General features: G+C 41.0%; 1 protein-coding gene across 1 annotated transcript in view; it reads left to right on the forward strand.

Annotated features, from left to right (window-relative positions):
- Nucleotides 1-24,586, forward strand: part of NELL1 (neural EGFL like 1) — a 964,969-nt gene that overhangs the window by 282,815 nt on the left and 657,568 nt on the right. The window lies entirely within an intron of this gene.

The raw sequence follows: 24,586 nt of genomic DNA on the forward strand, positions 1-24,586 counted from the left end.
TGCCAAGGTCATGTGTTGCTATTAATAATTCCCAAACTCTTGTAAAAGCCCCAGTGACGGATGGACTCCGAACTTTGGCACGTGGATTGGTGTCATTATTGGAGGTTGGTGGCCTCAAGCATCAGTGACCCCGCTTTTCTCCTTTACAAAGCTGAGCAACTCCTCTGTACTATGTGAACCCCTCTTTCCATGCTCAGTATTCTGGTGGCAAGTATTGCATACTCCTGCTCCTTTAACACACCAGAGGGTCAGGACTTACATGTAAAGTGCCCTAAAATCTAAGATCTTCCATTTCTCCAGTGCTCACTGGCTCCCTCCTGTTGGTTTAGAGAAATTGTTATGGGCAAATTGATGCTAGGCTGTTTCTCTGTGCTGGTTGGACCCAAGTACTCCTGTCATCTTTACTAACAAGATATTGAACCTTAGGGATCTGTTAATCAGGAATGTGGATGACACAACTGGAATAAATGCTGTAGTGTCTTGGACACTATCCTCTACTGCTTTGGTTCTCAAGTAGATCAGGTATTGCCAAGGTGAAGACAATTGATGACAATAATGGTAAATTTCTTTTCATTCTGTTGTTTTATGTTATTGACGTCTGCTTAACATTTGGCTTACTAAAGACCTTACTAGGAAATGTGTCTAATTACTGTTAGTGTTCAGAACCTGTTAGGTGTCCTCCGTTTTCCGTTTCTTATGAAAGACTTTCTTTATTACTATTTTGGTTCTCATTGGCGATATAGTATAAGTCTAGTCGTTCCTCCCCCACTTTTTTCTACAATCCTTTTTCTTTTGCTTACTGAACTTGATTTGGGAGACATGTCACTTGGGAGAATGAAGTTGTCACTTGGGAGAATGAAGTTGCCCCTTTAGCTATGCACCTTTTCATCTAGCCTTAATATCATGTTATCAGGACTTATCAAGTTTGAGAAAGAGGATTATTAATTTCAATGTTTCATGTTAACATTTTTATATCATACCTTGTGCTGTTTTGTATTGCACCTTACACTATTCTATGCTTTTGTCAGAAAATGAATGTAGCTTTAAAAAAAATATATATGAACATTATTCTCTCCATTCATCATGAAAAAAATCCCACAAGCCAGGTCATGGTCTGAAAAATTTAGTTTTTTACCTTCTGCTATATGTGGGATAAACTCAACAATTATAAAAATGATAGAAGGAACCTCAAAATAATTTGAATCCTGCTTCTATCATTGGCAGACATTTTGGCAGTCTTTTGGAAGCAGTGCGCCCACCATTCCTGACTCCCTTTAGCTGTTGAGACCTGGCAGAACCTGGGAGGAACTAGCTGGCATAAATGCTATTTGGGACTCTGATTCTCTCACCATTTTTGTTACATAGAATCAGTTTTATGAGGTGCCATGTTATGCCTACCCTTTGTGTGTGATAGAGAGGGAAATGGCAACCCATTCCAGTACTCTTGCCTGGAGAATTCCATAGACAGAGGAGTCTGGTGGGCTCCAGTCCACGGGGTCACAAAGAGTTGGATGCAACTGAGCAACTATCACTCACTCACTTTGTGTGTGAGGCCTTATTTTATTGATTCTATTGAGCAATTTTAGGTCTAAATCCCTGTTTTGTTGACCATGTTTCTCAGCTCATTGTGTGAGCAGGGCATTGGGCCAGTGTATGCTATGTGACCACCTTGGGACAAGGTGATATTCTCAGGCTTCAGTCAGTTCTCTGTAATCATGGGAACATTTCACAAGTTCAAGGATAACACCTAAGAAAAAAATGACTAAACATTAGAGCCTATATACTGTCTAAGAATGGAAATCAGGGAAAAAAAAAAACATGAGTCGAATCCTGGGTGTTGGATGGGAGGCACAGAGAACCAAGTAGAGTGACTGTCAATATTTAGAGCAGACCCCCGTCTCTCTTTCTGTTCTGCCATCTTCAGCACACCTGGGCTTTGGGCTTATTCTCCTGTGACTGCTTGATGACTGCCGTAGCCCCAGGTGGGATGTCCTTCTACCAGGATTCCAAGGAAGAGACGGGCAGGGGTTAAAAGCCTTCTCTGTGTAAGGTTCTTTTTTTTTATGTTTAAGGAAAGTTCTGCTAGAAGGTCCTTTACAGCCTCCTTTGGCTCTCCCCGTGCAGAAGACTTCTGCTGTCTTATTTTTTAGACCTGGGTTACCTGCTGTCCACCTCTAGACCAATGAGATGGTTGTCTCAATGCACAATGGCTTGCACTAATTGTGTTCCACCCCTGGATTTGGAATAAGGATATACTTTCCCTGAGACTAAGTGATCTTTGCTGTTTGCCTGAATTAAATATGATTGTAGCTGTAGGAGTAGGGTAAGTGTGACTTTGGGTGGATAGAAAGCCAGAGATACTACACTCTGGTATGGTAAAATGCAATATGGCCATTTACTCAGCTTCTGTCCTCAGAACTGTCCTCTGGGATGCTCACCACACAGCCACCTGGGTACCAGAGACTCTCAGAGGCCAAGTTCATTGTCTCACTGTAGCCTAGAGAGGCGTAGATCCGTAGATGAACTGCTTCAGGCAAGTTATTTTTCACTCGGAGTAAATGGAGTGAAGATGACCCATATTATACAAACCATGATGAACAAGACTGGCTTGCAGATTAAAACAAAATATTGCACTCATTGTCCAGACTGTCTTGAAGAGCCTATTCAGGCTTTCAGTGGAAAAAGAATCACAAAAGACTTTTCAATTTTCTTAACTTCCTTGGGTAGTAGAAGAGAGATAGTATATTAAGGGCTCTTCGTGCTCTGCAGAGATTGCCTTAGAAACTGCCATTGAGGAGATATCAGAACTCCTGGCCAATCAATAGAAGGTAATAAGAACCTTTGTCAGCTATGATACAGTTCCCCGGAGGTTGTTTCATTTTGCCTCGTCTGGCTCCAACAGGAACATTCCCCATTTTGAAAATTGCTGTAGTCGGTTTTTTGTGTTTTATGAAATCTGATCTATTGTGACTTTTTTTTTTTTTAATCTTTGTGATGGCAATGGGTTGGTCTTAAATAGTTTCTGATACATTAGCTTCAGTTAGAGGTAGTATCTTGAGAAAAGTATAGTAGTTGGGGTCTATTCCTGATCTTCTTGAATTTGAAGGCTACATAGAGTTTCACACTTTTCCTAGTAAAAAAGTAGTAAAAGGTTAGGTGAGTGGTACATATACATCATGAAATCTGCCAGGCACAGAAAATACTACATTAGTATTAAATAATACCTCCTACTTACAGAGTGCTCTGAACTTTGTGAACTCCTTTGATGTATATTATACTCTTTGAGCCTTCTAGTAAATCTTTGAGGAAAACGGTAGCATTCACCAGATGAACTCCATTTTGTAAGCGTGGACACAAAGACTCAGAGAAATGAAGTAAAGTTAATATTCAACTCACAACTCATATGCCTTGACTTATGCTGTGCCCTACCTCCCCATCCCCCACCCTGTTCCAGTATGGTCTTGTTCAAAATATTTACTATCTCCTTGATCTAATGAAATCTGAATGTGCGTGAGATCTGCACCATTTCAGAGTAAAAGCTCCAAGAGCTGTTTCAGGGTTCCACCTCTTTCTCATCAACTGGCAATGTTCTAGAGTGGCATCTCTCCTTTAGCTGTGGTCCCAGCACGAAGATGACATGGAACTAGTGACAATGGATAGGTGATGGACACGTGGCCTTAGTGAGAAATAACTGTAAATCACTGATATTTTGGAGGGCGCAATTATCTGTTATCTTTGTATAACTTAGCCTAAGCCTATTGGTATATCTGCCTGAGTTAGTGGACCCAAATCTTGTGGTTTCAGAAGGATACCTCCAACTCAGTGCTCACTCTATAGAGTAAGCGTTGAGGTTTACTAGAAAAAGTACAGACTATGTAGATCATTAATATTCTTCCCTGGCTCTGCTACCAGGTAATAGATAGTTACAGACTGCAAGTAGTGGATTACTGCTTTTTTATAGCCAGTTCTAATGTGGAAAATTGGATTTCCCAATTAAGATGATAATGAGACAATGCAGGTCAAAAACTCAGTAAATTGTCTGGTTTTTACTGGTGATTTAGTGAATTGCAACAGTTATTGTCATCAACCTATATGTGTTTATGAGGATCTTTCTTGGAAGAGTGTGTGCTCGTAGAGGCCAATACTTTGATAATGCGGGCTTCTCATGTCTACCTCTTTTTGGAGTATTGGAAGGTAGCAGGGGAGAGTGTTCTTAGACGAAGGGACCAAGTTATGTCAGTCCTGCCAGGAGCATATTGTTAGCAGTGAGGTACCCAGCATAGTAATAATGATGAAGTCCTTCCTTCCATGTAAAAACATGAGTGGAGCTGAGTTGAAGGGTAATATGTCATGGAACAAAATGATTTTATTGGTTTCAATTTAATAATTTCATGTAAAAAAAAATAAAACTACAGCAACTGCTTAGCAAGGTAATTTATAATGTCTTTTGCATGACTGAAGGTGATGATAAAGGGTCTGACCCCTTAGTGTTAAGAAGCTGGGAAAGTTGCAGGAAGGTCAGAGTTCAAGCAGAAAGAAAATGCAGAAGAACTCGAGGGTAGATTTTTTTGGATGCAGAGCTTGTGTGAGTACACTGCCATAGAAACAGTGCAAATGATGAGCATCCTTAAGTTATACTGCTAATTCTCCAAGGATTAATCAGGTAACTCTTATTTTGAAATTGTCTAAAATGCATGAACCTTGTGATTCATGAAGCCAGTTTATGCTCAGATCTGGGCTTCTGCCTCCTAACGTCTTGATGTGGACCGCACAGGGATCAAAAGCCTCTTATGGATTATTCCTGTTTGTAAAACCTTAACTCTAAGTTCCTGCTTGCATTTATTTCTGGGGGTTCAGAATGCTTGAGATAAGAATACCTCAGGGATCCCCTTTTCCCTTCCAGTTTAGCCTCTATGACTAATGGAGAGATCCTCTGGTATTCAGATATGTCAACAGCCCCCCACCCCACCCCATCCTGCCAGCCTTCCCAAGACACAGAGATCTCTAGCAGTTGCACTGCTTGGGATGCATGTGTCATTTCCATACCAGCAGCAGACAAAGTTGAGTTTTCCTCCTGGGCCTGGCTTTTTTTGGCCTCTGCTTCTTTATTCCCAAGGCCATTTTACAAAAGCATCTACTCCTGCTCTCTCACCTACTTAAACTCTTGCCTCTTCTTAACAACACCCACCCCGCCCATCCCCATAACTTTTTCTTTTCTTTTTTAATTAAAAGAACAAAAAACTCAAATTCAAGCCATGATTATTGCACTTGTGTTGAACCAAGGGTTAATTTTTAAACTTGTTACTGAGGAAGGTGACCTAGTCAAACCAGCTGGGGCAATGGTCAGGACTGGAGGTTAAAGTAGCACTTGTTTTTATTTTTTGTTTTCAATATAACCATGTTTTAAAAGATCATTTATAAGATAGTTGGAATTTTTAGTAATTTTTTTCATGATAAAAATGTTCTAAGTGTTAAGTTACTAGGCTAGCACATAGGTACCTTGGTAACTCATCAAGTATCTGAACTATTGCAGTACAGAACTCTCCTGAGTTCTGGGGTCCTGAGACAGAGGACCATGTACTTTTCTCCCAATCTCAGTTAATGGCACTTCCAGCCACCCTGTTGCTGAGGTCACTAGATGGAGAAGTCATTGTCAGTTCCATGTTGCTGTCGCTCCCAACATCAACTGCATTGGGAAGTCTTGGTAGTTTTACTTAAAAAATAAATCACACATTCACCCATGTCTTGCTCCGAACTCTAGTCTGAGCCTCCTTTGTCTCATGGTTGGTGATTGCAATGCCCTACTCTTGCCCCACCCTAATCCTTTCTTCAGGCATCAGTCAGAATGAGCTCTTAAATATACAAGTGATATGATGCCAATCTGCTCTTTAAAATCATCTGATAGTTTCCGTGCATCTTCGAATAATGTCCAGGCTTGGTCCTGCATAAGGCCCCGTGTGAACTGGATACTGCCTGCCTTTCTGTGTTGTTCTCTTAACATTCTGTCTTGTGTTCTCTCTTCCCCCACCACGCTTTGACTCATATTCTCCAGTAGGCTTCTGCAACAGTTTTTTCTTCGCCCTTGGATGTCCTTCACCTAGATCTTTGCAAATCTGCTTTTGATGGATCATTTAAGTTGTAGCTCAAATGTCACTCTTTAGAAAGGTCTCTCCTAACCACCCTCCCTGAATTAACTCTGTTACTACCCTCAGCTACTCTATACCATTTTCATTTTATTTGTTTTATTTTCCTTAAACATTTATTATCTATAATTGTTTTGGTTTCTTGTGTTTCCCAGCTTAAAGGTTTATGAGCTGACTTTTCCCTTTAGAACAAAAGTTGTAGAAAGGCAGGATTTTATCTTATTCACTGTATCTCCAGCACTAGGAAAGTGCTCCGGGTGTGATAAATACATCAAGCTGTTTGCTGAATGAATGAATGAGTCTCATACTGGTTCACACTTTTCTATGTTTGATGCTGTTTCTTGTCAGATTTGTCTTGTTAGTGTCAGTCAAGGGCTACTATTTAGAGTACAGAATCTGACTGTGGGGCCTGAGTCTGCTCTTTTTTTGCAAATACACTATCCATATAATGCTCCAGTGCTGTCTGCTCCCTTCATTCCATGGTAACTGCACCAGCATTATTTGTTACAGATTGACCTTCTTCACCACATGGCAAAAGGAATTGTGCATGCGTGCTAAGTTACTTCAGTCATGTTCAACTCTTATCAGTGAGCTTATGGACTATAGTCCACCAGTCTCCTCGGTGCATGGGATTCTCCAGGCAAGAACACTGAAGTGGGTTGCCATGCCCTCCTCCAGGGGATCTTCCTGACCCAATGATTGAACCCATGTCTCTTATGTCTTCTGCATTGGCAGGCAGGCTCTTTACAACTAGTGCCATCTTGGAAGCCCTTGTAGCTCCCCCTTAATTTTGATAGGAAGAGAATCATCTTTAAAAATTTGTTTTTGTCAGCTGCTTATAGAAAGAAACATCTTCTGGGATTCAACAAAATAGAAGCTTTTATTTCCACTCATATAGTCTTTGAAATGGATGCTCCTTGTTGGCAGGTGGTTTTTCTTAAAACTGATTCACGAATCCAGGCTCCTTGCCTCTTTGGCTCAGCTACATGCAGTGTGGCTTCCAAGGTTGCCATGATCGGGGAAAGGAAATGGAAGGTGATGACTGGGCGGTTTTTATGGCCAGTGCTGGTCACATTCTGCTTGTCTCAGACTTACTCACTGGCCTTACCTAAGTGCAGGAGAGGCTGGTAAATGTTGTCCAGCTGTGTTCCTGGGAAGAAAAAGAATCTGTTTCGGTCAACAGTTTTCCAGTTCTGCCACGGTTACTAAATGGAAAAGCAAACAAACAAAAAGCTCTCCTATTAACTTTATACCTCTTTTTGTTTATTTCCTGAGTCTCCCTGAATGGGCCTCTGGGTTTTTGATTGTATGAAAATTGCTTACTTGGAAACTAGATAGGATTTAACCATCTTGCTTCTTCTTTCTTTTTGCATTATCTCCAGACTTCCCTAGCTTCCTCTGTGTCACCCCTCCTGCAATTGCTCCACACACCCCGTATACGTCATGTCCCAATGTCACCCATCTTCTCTTCCTTCTGAACAAAATTCACAGCTTCTCACGTGCTGCAATTCTGAGGTTTACACTAGGAGGAGAGCCATTCACGGAACAAGCTTACACACATTTGTAAATGATTGATATCTGTATAATGTTCCCAGAGGAAAATGCATTCTTAAAAGAGGATGCATATTGATTAAGAAAATCCCCAAACTGTTAAATTTCATGTAGTAGATTTAAAAAAAAATCTCCTGTGTGTGGAAGAGAGAGCTCTTGGCAGAATTAAGTAGGTTGTCTGTGCCTGGGTGTTTGCCTTGGTAGTCAGCTATCTTCAAATATCCCTGCTATTTAGCATTTTCCCTGACCCCATTTTATTTATTTTTTTCTTGACAGCTCCCAGGGCTGTGATAGAGGGAACGAATATGAACTAAGAATAAGGCGATCTTGAATGATCCTGGTTCTACCTCTTGCCAGCTGGGTAATCTTGGAGAATCACCCAGTTCTTTTGTGTCTGACTTTCTCATGGTCCAAATAAGACTTTTAAACATGTCCTAAATAGTACTGGCTGCTTGTGCAGGTTAAATAGGGTGTGGAATTTGACAATATTTTGTAAACACTGGAGTAATGTCAGGGCAAGGGTTCCAAGATGGGCCTTTCCAGTGAGCTCAGAGATTTTTAAGAAGAGAGATGATTAAACCATGGGCAACTATGGGGCTTCAGCATACAATAAGCACCTTTCTACGTGTTTTCTTACATACTTGCTGTATCAAAGATGACTAGAATCATGAAAACAATAATAATAGTAATAGCACAATGCTGAAGAATCCAAATGCCAGTGCAGGAGAAGCAAGAGGCATGGGTTTGATCCTTGCCTGGATCAAGAAGATCCCCTGGGGGAGGAAATGCCAACCAACTCCAGTGTTCTTGCCTGGAGAATTCCATGGACAGAGGGGCCTGGTGGGCTGCAGTCCATAGGGTCGCAGAGAGTCGGACCCGCCTGAGCACACAAACAAGAGTAATTTAGCTTTGTACTGTAACTTATTGATGATGTTATAATTATATAATTATTTGTCATTATAGTAACAATAAATATTTTCATCTTTGGCAGCGCTTAGATTGGAACCTGAGGCTTCCTAGGTGGCGCTAGTGTTAAAGAACCCACCTGCCAAAGCAAGAGACTCAAGAGACCTGGGTTCTATCCATGGGCCAGGAAGATCCCCTGGAGGAGGGCATGGCAACCCACTCCAGTATTCTGGTCTGGGAAGTCCCTTGGACAGAGGAGCCTGGCAGGCTACAGAGCATAGGGTCACAAAGAGTCAGACATGACTGAGTGACTAAATAACAACAGCAATACTCTCTCACTCACTCACACACCCACCCACACACGATGTATATCTAATTGTAATGGTTAATTTTAAGTTGTGCTAAGAGAAGACTTAATAACTGATAAAACATTGTTTCTGAGTGTGTCTGTGGGAGTCTTTCTGGAAGAAAGTAACATTTGATTCTCCTACCAATATGGGCAGGAGTCATCTCATTTGTTGAGATCCTGGATGCAACAAAAGAGCGAAAGAAGGATAAATTCCCTCTTTCCTTTCTTGAGCTAGCACATCCATCATTTTTCTGCCCTGACAGTAGGGCTCCTGGTTTTAGGCCTTCTGATTCCAGGAATCATAAAAGCAGTCTTCTGGTGTGCATGTCTTTGGACTTGGACCGAATTATGCCACCTGCTTTCCTGGATCTCTGGCTGATAAATGGCAGATTATGGGACTTCTAAGCCTCCATAACATAACGTATTACGTATGTTGCATTGCCTAGCTGAGGCATGAAGCCAATAGCCATAATAAATCTCCTGTGTATAAATCTGTATGAAAACGGAAATACAGCTGGTGGTTGGATGGTGAAAAGTATTGCAAGCATGCTAAAAAATTGGAGTTGTATCCTGTAAGCCAATGTACATTTGTGTAGGATGCAGGCATAACAGCAGGTAAAAAATTGGATCCACTGGGATATGGAAAAAAAATTAGGACCTTACTTTTATCTCATCCTTTAAATTTCTATTTTGGTGTTTCATAATGTTCATCATGACTCCCCTGGCGGTTCAGAGATAAAGAGTTCACCTGCAATGCAGGTTTGATCATTGTGTTGGTAAGATTCCCCTGGAGGAGAAAATGGCAGCCTACTCTAGTACTCTTGCCAGCACAATCCCATGGACAGAGGAGTCTGGCAGGCTACAGTCTATGGGGTCAAAAAGAGTCAGACATGACTAAATGATTAAGCACAATGTGCATCATATATTAGTATAATAGTAAATGTATATATTTTATTACATAACTATTTTCATATAGGAGGTAATGCCCTCTAATTACTGTCAATAAGGATGCATAGTCAAAACCAGATCACTGCTGTAGGCCACAGCAGTGTAGAGAATTTAGTGGAGGATCTGAGGTGGGGAGGACATTATCAAACTGGTAATGTTAGGAAAGTCAGTCTTATGGCCACATGGAAGTGGTGCTGGCTGGGGAGAAGCTAAGGGCAGAGAGCCAAGTTAGGCAACACTGCTTCCATAGTTGGTATCTTGGTGAATTCTTAGACTTGGCTACAGTGGGTGCCGAGGTAATAAAGTATCATTGATATCAAAGAGATGAGCTTGTCTGGCCTAGCATGATGTCTTCCCCAAATCCTTGCAGACATGTTCCATCTGGTTCTTGACCATAACTTCCTTCTGAGAGCTGAGTGTTCCAGTGTCTGGCATTTTCCCAGGTGAATCTTCCCTGCTCTGCTTTTGGTGACTGTATCAGAAGGGCTGGGTGGTACCCAGGGGCCAAGCCTGCAAGGATGGCCTTACATTATCTTCCAATGATGTACTTTCACCTTTGACTCACTGTGCAGTATATTAAGACTTCAGAGTGTCTCCTTGAAAGATGTTATGCACATATTATGTTATGTACAGTCCTTAGCATTTTTATGTAGCAAAAAGAAGGAAGAGAAAAAAGAGAGGAAGGGGAAAAAAATCCTTGCTCACTTTCCAGAAACAAATCCAAATCTTAGGACTTTTAGTGATAATGAGATTTAACATTTAAATCTTTAATGATTTAAACATTTTTTGTTATTAAAAAATAAATACCTTTTGGCTATCTCCAATATGCCTAATATCTAGACAGGATTGAGAAGAATTCAAATCAGTGTTTTTATTATGCCCTTGGTATTGTGGCTGGTGTAATGCCTACTGGGGCTTCTGCTTCTTGGTGAAGCTTGCCTGGGAAAACATGAATTGTACACTCAAAATAATTAGGGGAGAATAGCAGGGGTATTGGAGAAGGCAATGGCAACCCACTCCAGTGTTCTTGCCTGGAGAATCCCAGGGACGGGGGAGCCTGGTGAGCTGACGTCTATGGGGTCGCACAGAGTCGGACACGACTGAAGTGACTTCGCAGCAGCAGCAGCAGTAGGGGTATAGTAAAAAAAAATAGTTGACTTAGATTTGCAATTCAGCAGACCCAGGTTTGATCCCTGGGTCAGGAAGATCTCCTGGAGAAGGGAATGACAACCCACTCCACTATTCTTACCTGGAGAATTCCATGGACAAAGGAGCCTAGCAGGCTATGGTCCATGGGGTCACAAAGAGTCGGGCATGACTGAGCAATTAACAGTTTCACCTTTTTCTTGAGGCACCTGTGTGAGTTAGAAATCCTGGCTTTACCATTATTTCATGAACTGAAGCTGGGAACATCATCATTCTCCCTTCCCCTTTGTACAATCAGTGTGCCAGTTTCTACTTTGTTAGTCTCTCTTAAGAATTGCTAAAACAACGCAAGTGAGCAGAAAGGTCCAAGGTAAGATCTGGTACAAAATCAGATTTTACTTGCATGTTATGTGTGAGTATGATAAATGCTCAATTAGACATAATTCATTCTTGCAATCTATGGTTCAGGATATGTGTCAGTAAGTAGGAAGGAAGAGGAGGGCTAATTCCTGGAATTAATAAGAAGGATCATGTAAAGAAGGATTTTGAAAGGTTGGGATTAATTGAGAGGGATGAGGAATGTTTGATGGGTAAGTATGGGATGCTTTGGGCCATGCAAGCAGAGACGTTAGGATGAGATGCGGTTAATGACACTAGAGAGAGGGTAAAAAGAGATCAGTGCAAGAGTTAGTTGCATACATGTCAATCCTAATCTCCCAGTTCATCCCACTCTCCCGTTCTCCCACCATGTCCATGTGTCCACTCTATGTCCACACCCCTCTCTCTCCCCTGAAAATAGGTTCATAAGTGCCATTTTTCTAGTTTTCACATATGTGCATTAATAGATGACATTTGTTTTCCTGTTGCTGACTTCATTCTGTACTACAGATTCCAGGTCCATTCACATCTCTCCAAATGACCCAATTCCATTCCATTTTTATGGCTGAGTAACGAGTTGACTCACTGGAAAAGACTCTGATGCTGGGAAAGTTTGGGGGCAGGAGGAGAAGGGGACGACAGAGAATGAGATGGCTGGATGGCATCACCGACTCGATGGACATGAGTTTGAGTGAACTCCGGGAGTTGGTGATGGGCAGGGAGGCCTGGCGTGCTGTGATTCATGGGGTTGCAGAGAGTTGGACATGACTGAGCGACTGAACTGAACTGATTATTCCACTGTGGGAGGGAGCTGTAAGAAGGAAGCGATATATGTATACATATAGATGATTCACTTCTTTGTACAGCAGAAAGTAACACAACATCATAAAGCAATTATACTGCAATAAAAAGGAAGTAAAAATCACCCCCCCACACACCCCCCAAAATGCAAGAGTTAGGAACAACACCTCTAAAGATTTGGAGACACAAGGGAGCAAAGGCACACTTTGTTTGGAAACCAAGGTGGGAAGCCGGAGAGTGGTGAGTACAGAGGGAGGTGGACTTTGGAGGCCTTGTGGGCCTATGAAGTTCAAATTTTGCACTAAAGGACATGGGGAGCTGTTGAAGTGTTTAAAGCTGAAGTGATAAGATCAGACATATATTTTGAAAAATCATTCTGGCTGCAGGGGAGGACAGAAGATAACAGCCAGGCAGGGACTCCAATTGTCAGTCTTTTGGAGCCGTCTAGGCAAGATGTTGTGGTGGATATGGAGGTGGACAAAAGGGCAGGGGGTGAAATTGGCAAGGTTGGTTGATGGATTGGATGTGAGGGGTAGATTGGATCTCATCTGAGAAGTGGAATTAGAATCAATTCTCTGGTTGCTTCATCCATACCACAGCAAACTCTGGTGGCTGACTCCACAGCTTCCTCTTCTGGGATCTGACAGTATTTTGTTCAGACTTTCATTAGAGTGCTCATCACAAAGGATCTTAATTACTTTTTAACATATTTTCTAGGTAAAGAGCTATTCAAGGTTCAGGGCTGTGTCTGATTTATCTTTGTATCCCCATGACCCTGCCTAGGACTGGAACGTAGTAAATATGCAGGGAATGTATCTGAATGAATGGATGAACACATGGAGGCGTGATTCCCCATGAATACATGCTAGTGCTCCATGACTTCTTTGCACTAAAATGTCTGGCATCTCAGACAGAGATTTTGTTAATTTCTTTGCCAATTTTAAAGTAGAAAAAGTGACCTTGACATGTATTCCAGTTGTAGCATGTACATCTTTCGAAGAGCCTTCCCCTCCTTTTATTGTATTGGAAAGATCTGCAGAAAGCACAGTGCTACCCAACAGCTTCTAAGGAGCTGCTGCAGAGATTCAGGGACTTCTTCCCATTCACTTCTGACCATTTATCACTTTTCTTATTGCTGCTGAAATGCTAAACTTTGTCATTTGATGTTGATTCCTGGCTATTCAAAACTCTAAAGGAACTTTTCTGAGCCGAACTATAGGAAATTCTTGTAGCAGAGCGATTAGGGTTTACCTGTCCATGCCTCTAGCATTGTGCAAGCTCAGATTTTACATTTGAGTGGCAATGTAGCAAGTTTATTTCTTTAGGATTGGGAAGGAAGAAGGGAAATATACATTCAGAATGTAAGGTTCACAGAGGCTGGGATTGTTGCTTGTTTTGCTTGTCATTGCTAGATACTGACTTTTAGGACAGTACCTGGAACAGAATAGTTACTCACTTAGGAAAGTGAAAGTGTTAGCTGCTCAGTTGTGTCTGACTCTTTGCAACTCCATGGACTGGAGTCCACAAAGCTCCTCTGTCCATGGGATTTCCTAGGCCAGAATACCATAATGGATTGCCATTTCCTTCTCCAGGGGATCTTCCCCACCCATGGATAGAACTTGGGTTTCCTGCGTTGCAGGCAGAGTCTTTACTGTCTTAGCCACCAGGGAAGCCCAACTCAGTTAAGTATTTACTGAATAAATGAACAATTGATAGTAGGAAATGGGACCCTCTCAAGTGTTTGATAGTTTTTATAAACACTTTTGTGCTAGTCAGGTCTTTATACTTGTTATCTTGTTTAATCCAAACTCTCTCCACTTAGTTAATAAAGAAACCCAACATCACACATCACTGCTCTGTAGTAAATAACAGAGCCAGGATGTAATCTCAGGTCCCCCTGACATAAAAGTAATGCATAGCCTGATGCCATGATCTAGAGGAAAAATAACTCCAGTTGATTCCTGTTAACACTTTTTCTTTTCTTTGCCAGGATACATCTGGCCAAGTCTATTTTCTCCAATTCTAGTCAGTGGCATATTTCTTACTCAGAAGTAATATTTGTATTTCTTACACACCAGTAGAGCGTCTTGCAGTGGGGAGGGTAAACAAATCATCCTTTCTCAGCTGCAGACGAGCTGTGATAAATAGATATTCTCACGATGCTCGGGGATCTTTAGTTAGCTCTCCCTTCCCGGGCTACTATTCTGCAAATTCATAGGAGTCTGGGAGATTTCTCTCCTATCCAGGTTTTAATACCTCATATTTACTGGTCTGGGGTGCAGGCAGTCAAAGAGAATCTATTTAATGTGAAGTTTGAAATGCTTACATTTAAAAAAGATAAGTGCTTTTAGTACTATGTGTTTTCCCAGTATCTCAATATACTTCCACGAAGTGGATTATTTTCGAACTCCATTTTGATGAATTGCAACTCATTTGTAGTAAATTATTACTATTATTCACTAATGTTGTTCCCATAGGTGATCAAAATCAGGGGCTTCCTTTGAGTGTTCTTGGATATATCTCAGTGTATTGCCTTTCTTCTTCCCCAATCCAGTCGTAAGAACTGGGCCTCTCTGAGGATACAGTTGAAATCCATCACCTATTGTGTGGTTAGTTTTCGTACAGCTCCCACAATCATTTTTTTTTGGTGTTAATGGGATATGAATATTATATTTGAAAGTGAAAAACCCAACCTGAATACTACACATATGCACACACACACCTGTGTATGTATGCACACAGTATTTAGGTTTTTTTTTTTTTTCACTTTTAAACATAATTTGTAATTCATTTTAGTCTAGACAGTAAATGTCCATGACATAGAGCAACTGGCCAACGCCCAGTGGAATTTAACAGGCTACCGAGTGACAGGCTGTTTGGTTTCCACATCCCACTCTGCTTTGTGATTGTCTGCTGCTCACTGAGTATCGAGCCCTTCTTGTTGAAGATCTGGAGGGATCATCCCAGGGTTGCAGTTGTATTAACTGTTGCATTCATAGAGTTTATTGCACTTGTCCCTTAGAAGGGATTCTTTGTTCAAATATATTAGAAAATATTGAATACCAGCCATCAAAATTGCATTCAGTGACTTTAAAGAACTCTTAGAAAACTGCATTTAGCCCATCATCTGTCGAACCTGTTTGTACATGAAATCATCATAATACATGAAATCTCTTATCATTCCATGAAACTAGTGTTTTGTGGAACATGTTTTTGGAAAATGGTCCTTAATTGTTTTAACTACATAAATTATAGGCTCTGATGTTTACAAACATTAGATTTCTGGGGATTCCCAAAAATCTCTAGGTATCTGTATTACAAATATCAAGATTTCCTATCAGGACTGTAGTGAATTATAAAAGTATAAGAAACTTCTTTAATATGAACCCTTACAAAATCTGTTTATTTTTCTTTAATAATTTGCCTGACCTATACATTTCAAATCTAATTTTTCTAAATAATAATTTTGAAAATGGTTCATAATATTGTTTTCCCTCACTTGGTAAAGTTTGTGTTTGATGCTGCAGGATATATGGCCATTAAGCATGTATATGAGTAGGATAAGTAGGATAACAAATATCTGCATAGTGCATGGTAGTTTATGAAGTGATTTAATGTATTTTAGTTCCTTCATCTTCTATCAAATCCCATAAAATATGGATTTGCATTCTTATACTATTTTATAGATGAGAAACTAGGATCTTCTCTTAAAACATACTCAAATTGTTTATTGAATGTTTATAGTATGTAAGGCACTCATATTAGCTTGAAGAGTAGGCTCCAAGAGGTCAGGAATTTTTGTCTGCTTCCTTCACTGCTGAGTTTCTAACATCAAGTTTCAACTAACAGGTAGAAGCTAATTTGTTGTAGTGGTTGAGTCCATCAGTGAAAGAATGAATCATAGTAATCTTTGCTGCTAGTATTTATTAATATGATATAATTATATGTTAAATACTTTACATGCTTTTTCATCTTATACCCTAATAAAACTATGGATATTCTCATTTTACAAATGAGGAACTAAGGCTTGGAAAAATCAAGTGGCTTGCTTGAGGTTACCCCATTAGTTAATTAACGAAGTTAGATCGCTTAGCTTCTGCAATTCTAGCTGTTGTCTCTGCAAGAGGGAATTGAGGCTCAGATGTTATAATTAAACCTGTATCTTTTTATACCTAAGCCAGCTGTTTCTATATGAAACAACATCATTAGATTGAATTCAGCCCCATGGTAAACAAATGATGCTGCTGCTGTTGCCACTGCTGCCAATTACCACATCCTCAGCATCTATTCAATGACAGTGTGCTTAGCATCTTATATACATTATCTCATTTAATCCTCACAACCGTACAAGCTCGGTACTACTTTTATTTCCATATAACCACGGCTCAGGATAAATGAGTTACCCCAAGTTACACTGTTAATAAACGGTATGCCCTCAATCCCAATCCCAGATTGCTTTGTTTGTCTCCATACAGACAAATAGAAAAAAAATGGAAGAAAGCAATCAGAGAAGCTAAATGAGGTGTTTTATCTGTTTCTACTTTCTCCTCTTGTAGTGGGTCCCCAAAACACAATTTGGGTACCTTAGATTGGAAAGAATTTGGGCAATTTTTATTTCACAGTCCTAGACCACGTAGCTGAGGAAACACCCTCCTGAGTCTCCTAGATCCCTTTCTCAGACTCTGACCTGTGGAGGACTTCACAGTAAAACCGAGATGAACAGCAGACCTTTCACCTTCCTGCCCACATCCCCTTCTTCTGTCTTCCTCCTCCAAGACCCGGGAATCTTCCCTTCCGTGTTCTTCTTTCTCCCTAGGCTACCCTGCAAAATCAGCTCCTTCGGCTCCTTCCGTTTAGCTCTCTACTCTATTTCCCTTTTCATTCTAATCCCACCAGTTTCCTCATTTTCTAATTATTGTCCACATTATAGATGCTCTGTGCTTAGTGTAATAGGACATGCTGTTTATATTGGCCACAGGTAGTTGCACTTCTGAAGGAATGAATGGGATTCTGCCGTGCCAGCCCCCCAGCATATTTACTGGCGAAAGACAAAGGATTTAAATTAACAGATTAATTGGAAGCCTCTTAGTTGCACTTAGTTTCTGGTGGACTGAACCAAGTTCTTCTCTTAAAAGGTCAATGAGTTTTTCCATAATTTTTAGCTGCTCTGAGAAAGGAACTGTAAATCTTTTTGTTTATTTGCTCTATAAATCTCCCTTCAACTCATTTAGTAAGGGGCCAAATATCATAAATCCATGGCTTTCTTCTAGAAAAAGGAAAACAAACCATGTAACCATAAAAGGAAACCTGGTCTACTAAAGCTATAAGAAACTGAAAGTGTCACTTCTTCCTAACTGGATGATAAGAGAGAGAGAGAGAGTGTGTGTATGTGCAGGCATGCACACACACATAAAAATGCAGATATATACATGTTTTGAAAAATCATACCACTGGGCCTGCTGGTGTTATGTTAATGGCATATTTTACCATATTTTCAAAGGAATGAAATGTACTTATTGAAATAATTTCTGCTTTAACCCAGGCAACTTAAAGTTGGAAATAATAGAAACAAGGCCAAACTGGTTAATGATGAGTTTGGAGACTTAGAAATTTTGATTATCTGGGGGGAAAGAAATTTTGATTATCTGTGAACCCTTGTGTGCCCCTTTGTTATTGAAAGATCTTCTTTCAATTCCTGCATCCCTCTCCTGGCCTTGGGGAGGGCATGAGGCTGTGCTCCTTGGCGATTTCTGATTGGTGACCGAGGTTACTGACAAGGCCACCATCCACCCCAGGGCATCAGTTCTCAGCCTCTTCTTCATCTTGATAGGTGCGTATGGCCAGGTTGAGGTTTACTGCCTCCAGGTGTGTGTACATGGGACACAACTTTGGAGGTGGCTTTTGTGGCCTACTATTTTCTTTTTAATCATTTGGATTTTATCTCCACAAAGTAGTACCCAGCAAAGGAAAAATGTGATCTTCTTAAAGGCAGAAAGGTTGTCTTCTTCATCATTGCATCTCTAACACCTAATACTATTCATGGCACACTGGTTGTTAGTTGCTCAGTTGTCTCTGACTCTTTGCAACATCATGAACTGTTAGCCCATCAGGCTCCTCTGTCCATGGAATTCTCCAGGCAAGACTCTTGGAGTGCGTAGCTATTCCCTTCTCCAGGGGATCTTCCCGACCCAGGGATTGAACCTGGGTCTCCTTCATTGCAGATAGATTCTTTACCTTTGAGCCACCATGGTATTTGATGATTTAAAATAGATGATTTGAATCACCGAGGTTTTAAGGTGTTAGTTGCTCAGTTGTGTCTGACTCTGTGATCCCATGGACTGTAGCCTCCCAGGCTCTTCTTTTGGATAGCTGACTTCACTTCCTCCCACCCTTTTTTTCTCTGGATTTACTGAACCCTTCTTCTCAGATATTCTGTGGGCACTCAGACTACAAGAAAAGAAAAGATCAGTATTTTCTGACTGCCCTCTCCCACATTAGGTGTTGATTGCTTTTGCACATACCATCTTATCTAATGGTCATAATACATCTTATAGTAGATTTCATGTTCTTCACTTTTAAAGATGAAGATATAAATTCCAGAAGGATTATAGCTAGGGTAGACTTGTAGGTCAGCTCATAAACACCCAGTCATTTATTCCTGGGCTTTCTGAATGCTGCTAAGCAGCAGAATCTCCTAGGAAGTCCTGTGAAGACTCTCTTTCCAAGGACCCTTCCTAGACCCAGAGTCCAAGTAGAATCTTTTTTTTTTTTTTAAATGTGGACCATTTTTACAGTCTTTATTGGATTTGTTACAATATTATTTCTGTTATATGGTTTTGGTTTTTTGGCCCTAAGGCATGTGGGGGTCTTAGCTCCCCGACCAGGGATTGAACCTGCCACCCCTGCACTGGAAGGTGAAGTCCTAACCACTGGACCTCCAGGGGAGTTCCCTGAGCAGAATCTTTGAGACCCTGACCACTGAGAGGTTTGTGATATGTGAAGTGACGTGAAAGTCGCTCAGTTGTATCTGACTCTTTGCGACCCCATGGACTATACGGTCCATGAAATTCTCCAGGCCATAATACTGGAGTGGGTACCCTTTCCCTTCTCCGGGAAATCTTCCCAACCCAGGGATTGAACCCAGGTCTCCTGCATTGCAGGCAGATTCTTTACCAGCTAAGCCCCAGGGGAAGCCCTTGTAATATATACCTCCCATAGATAAGTCATTATTATTGAAAGTAAAATTATAAAATAAGTATATAGAAATCCTATAAAAGTCTTAATTTTTCTTGGGATGACTACTGTATAACCTTAGAAAGATGACACATCAATTTATCTTTAAATTTTATGCTCTGGCATGCACTTTCTCTTGCTTTCACTCCTCTTGCATTACTTGTGTCTTACCCCATGGTTTGGTTATTGGATAACTCAGCCATTCCCAGACAGTGGGATCCTGGTTTATAGTTGTGGAGCAGTTCACTAAATATTTAAGGTTCTACCCTATTCCAGGCACTAAACATTTGCCATAGAGGTTTGAGCCAAGGAATTTTAAGCAAAATTCCTATGTATTGCTGCCAAGTCAGAGTATTTAATTTCTGGTTAAGCAGCTGCCAAATGCCTTCCCAGATAATGGCTGTTTTGTCAGCCTAGGTTCCTGAGTACTACAGTGATCTGTACCTGCCTTTACCTCCCTTTTCCAACCTACACTGGACATGTACTATGAATTCAATTAACTTTTGTTTTTAAGCTATTGAGATATGAGATCATTTGTTATCCCAGCAAAATCTGTAGTAAACATATATGGAAACTACCATTCTGTGTCATACGAGACACTTGAAACTGAGTTTTAGAGGCTGAGTAGTATCTTACCAGCCAGACTGGGAGGGGGGGGGAAGGTGTTAGCCGGAAGGAAAAGTGTATGTATTTTGACACTCTCATCAAATTCTTAATTTTGCCATTTTAGAAGTGATTTTAGAGGAACATGTAGGAGTTGAGAAAACGTAGGAGTTGAGTAAAGGGACCATAAATTCTCATCTGTAGGTACCTCAAGGTCCATCAAAGGCACATGGGTACCACAGATAAGAGGCTGGAGAAAGGGCACAATGTGATGGTGGGATGCAGTTGAGTGGTTCCTCCACCTGGAACATGAATTATATTTGGGGGAGTCATAGAAAATAAAGCAATTTAAGTTAACAGTGGCCTAGAATGCAGTCACTATAGAAAGCAGTATGGAGACTGACCCAAAAATGAAAAGTAGAACTGCCACATGACCCAGCATTTCCACTCCTGAGTATTTATCTGAAGAAGAAGAAGAAGAAAAACAAAACAAAACAGTAGTTTGAAAAGATAAATGCATGCCTGTGTTCCTTGCAGCATTATTTATAGTTGGCAAGCTATAGAAGTGACCCAAGTGTCTATCAAAGAATGGATGGATGAAGAAAATATGGTGTAATACACACACACACACACACACACACACACACACACAAGGGAATATTATTCAGCCATTGAAAAAGAATAAAATCTTGTTAATCTTTGTCATAACACAGGTAGACTGTGAAGGTATTATGCGAAGTGAAACGTCAGACAGAAAAAAATGCCATATGGCCTCAGTTATTTGTTGTCGTTCAGTCACCCAGTTGTGTCTGACTCTTTGCAACCCTGTGGACTGCAGCATGTCAGGCCTGTCTGTCCCTTAACATCTCCCAAAGTTGGCCCAAGTTCATGTCCATTGCGTTGGTGATGCCATCCAGTCATCTCATCCCCTGATGTCCTCTTCTCCTTCTGCCCTCAATCTTTCCCAGCATCAGGATCATTTTCCAATGAGTCATCAGACTCATCAGAATTGGTTTGCATCAGATGACCAAAATTCTGGAGCTTCAGCTCCAGCATCAGTCCTTCCAATGAGTATTCAGGATTGATTTTCCTTCAGATTGACTGGTTTGATTTCCTTGCTGTTCAAGGGACTCTCAGGAGTCCTCCAGCACCACACTTTGAAGGCATCAGTTCTTTGCGTTCTGCCTTCTTTATGGTCCAGCTCTCACAACTGTACATGACCACTGGAAGATAGGCTTGACTATATGGACCTTTGTTGGCAGAGTAATGTCTCTGCTTTTCAACACACTAAGTTTGTCACAGCTTTCCTGCCAAGTAGCTATTGTCTTCCCATTTCATGGCTGCACTTACCATCCGCAGTGATTTTAGAGCCCCCCAAAAGGAAATCTGTCACTATTGCCAACTTTCCCCTTTTATTTGCCATGAAGTAATCGGGCTGGATGACATCATCTTAGTTTTTTTTTAATTTGTTATTTATTTTTATTTATTTTATTTTTATTGGAGGCTAATTACTTTACAATATTATATTGGTTGGTTTTGCCATACATTGACATGAATGCACCCCGGGTGTACATGTGTTCCCCATCTGGAACCCCCCTCCCACCTCCCTCCCCATCCCATCCCTCTGGGTCATCCCCGTGCGCCAGCCCTGAGCATCCTGTATCATGCATTGAACCTGGACTGGCAATTTGTTTCACATATGATAATATACATGTTTCAATGTCATTCTCCCAAATCATCCTACCCTCGCCCTCTCCCACAGAGTCCAAAAGACTGTTCTATACATCTGTGTCTCTTTTGCTGTCTCGTATACAGGGTTATCGTTAATATTTAGTTTTAAGCCAGCTTTTTCATTCCCCTCCTTCATCCTCCGGAGAAGGCAATGGCAGTACTCTAGTACTCTTGCCTGGAAAATCCCATGGATGGAGGAGCCTGGTGGGCTGCAGTCCATGAGGTTGCAAAGAGTCAGACACGACTGAGCGACTTCATTTTCACTTTCATGCATTGGAGAAGGAAATGGCAACCCACTCCAGTGTTCTTGCCTGGAGAATCCCAGGGATGGGGGAGCCTGGTGGGCTGCCATCTATGGGGTCTCCCAGAGTCGGACACGAATGAAGCGACTTAACAGCAGCAGCAGCAGCCGCCTTCACCCTCATCAGGAGGCTCTTTAGTTCCTCTTCACTTTCTGCTGTTGAGAGTGGTATTGTCCGCATATGTGAGGTTGTTGATGTTTCTCCTGCCCACCTTGATTCCAGCTTGTAACTCATCCAGCCCAGCATTTCTCATGATGTGCTCAGCATACCAGTTAAACAATCAGGGTGACAGCAGATAGTCCTGTTCTCCTTTTTCGATCTTGAACCAATGAGTTGTTCAGAATATTAAAAAAAAAAAAAAAGCATGCTCATGGGCAGTTGCAGGGGTGGGGAAAGGGCAAAATGCGTGAAGGGAGTCAAAGGTACAGATTTCCAATTATACACAGAATAAGTCATAGAGGTGTAGTGCACAGCATGCTGAGTACAGTTAATAGTTACACTGCAGATTTTAAAGTTGAAAAGAGAGTAAATATAAAAGTTCTCATCACCAACAAATATTGTTAACTGTGTATGGTGATGAATGTTAGCTAGACTTATCGTGGTGATCATTTTGAAATACACCTAAATATCAAATTGTTATGTTGTATACCTGAAACTGAAATAATGGTATATTTCAATTATATCTCAATTTTAAAAAATGTAAAAGAAACAAAACAAAAGCCCAGTGCCTAGGTGGTATTCTTCTTCCTCTGAGCAGAGCAGTGCCGCATTAGGCCTATTGTCTTAATTCTGTGAATAGTTGGCAAAAATCATCAGACCTTTGGCAAACTCAATTAAGCTTAAAGCATTTTCCTTAGCCTTCTTCCTGTTTCTCTCACCTCTGGTTTCCCTTAATAAGCTAAGCGAATGTAGGTTTGCATTAGATTTGGAGTTTCTGGCCAGAACATCTCTCCCTGAAAACCCAAGGAAATAAGCTCAGTGCATGATTAGATTTCTTTGATATGCAAATAGCAGAAATCCAAACCCAAAATGACTTAAGCAGAGAAAATTTATGGGCCAAAAAATAACTGAACATTGCCTTCAGGCACGGGGGAATCCAATGCTCAAGCAGTTTCATCAGGACTCTTTTTGTCTATCTCTGGCTTTGGTTGGTTTTATTCACAGGCAGATCTATTCTACTGCAACCATCAGCTTCAAGCTTGCTTGCTAACTATGTAATCCCAGTCATTTTGGCAAGAGTCATAGCATTGAGTCTAATGGTTAATAGTCAGGTTTAGGTCCAGTATTTGGCCCTGAACTACTCATGGTTCACTTACGAGCTATACCACACTGATTAGGCAGTCCTAGGGCACAGTCCCATGCTTGAAAAGTGACAGCAAAACTCCTCTCCACTCATATGTAATGTGGAGTGAGTGTAGAGGAGAGATGGTTCCTTAAAGGAATCTCAAGGTATCATATTAGAAAAAAAGAGAGGAAAGATTCTGGGTAGGAAAAGACAATAGGTATAATCCTATCCTGTGATGCCATTCATATTTACAGATGAGGTTACTGTAAAAATGATGATATAGTTGATGATTGCCCTGGAAAAGCCCTGAATTGGGATTTAAGAGGACTGGATTTAAAGCCCCGTTTGCTGCTCTCTGGCTCTGTGATCAAATCACTGCGTGCTTTAGTTGCCTTCCCTGCTGAGTGGGTGCAATGATACCCTGCATGATGTTGCTCTGCAGACAGTAAGATAGGATATTGCCCACATGGTACCTTTAGCGATTACCCAGCCCCTTCATTCTGCAGGCAGGGAGGGTTAATGACTTAACCAAGGTCATCAAGTCACGAAGGGCAGAATCAGAAGTGGAGTCTCTCTTGGCATTAAAGCCAGGATTTTAATAACAGCTGTGAAAGTGCGCTAGGAAGTTTTAAGAAGTATGTCAACATGATTTACTTCTTCTAAAAAGTTGTTTGTATATGGAATTTTTGTTAATAATTTTAAAAAATTAATCTTACTACTTTAAAGGATATCTGTGGTTAAAAATTTAGAATCTTTTTGTTACGTGAAAAAAAATCAAACCAGTTTATTTTTGTTTTGGTAAATATTTTTAGATACCACCTTCATTTTGGAGAAGGCAATGGCAACCCACTCCAGTACTCTTGCCTGGAGAACCCCATGGACAGAGGAGCCTGGTAGGCTACAGTTCATGGGGTCGCAAAGAGTCGGACATGACTGAGCGACTTCACTCACTCACTCACGTAGAGTAAGGTCAGATTCACTGACTGTTATTGTAAGGTGATGTTTGATTTTCACTGTTGTTATCATAACGTAGTAGGAAGAGAACAAACATACTTAGGCAGCAGAGAGACCTCGGCTCCAATTCTGGTGTGGCTGACATTCAGGTTTGTGACCGTGGCAAGTTACAGAGATGCTGGTCTTGATCCTTAGTGGACTGCATGATTGCCCACAGTAGCATTCAAAGCTATTGAATTCTCACTCCACCTGCACC

The sequence above is a fragment of the Moschus berezovskii genome, chromosome 25 (assembly GCF_049115385.1).
Source record: "Moschus berezovskii isolate FMDL1 chromosome 25, NW_MosBer_1.0, whole genome shotgun sequence".
Classification (NCBI taxonomy): Eukaryota; Metazoa; Chordata; class Mammalia; order Artiodactyla; family Moschidae; genus Moschus; species Moschus berezovskii.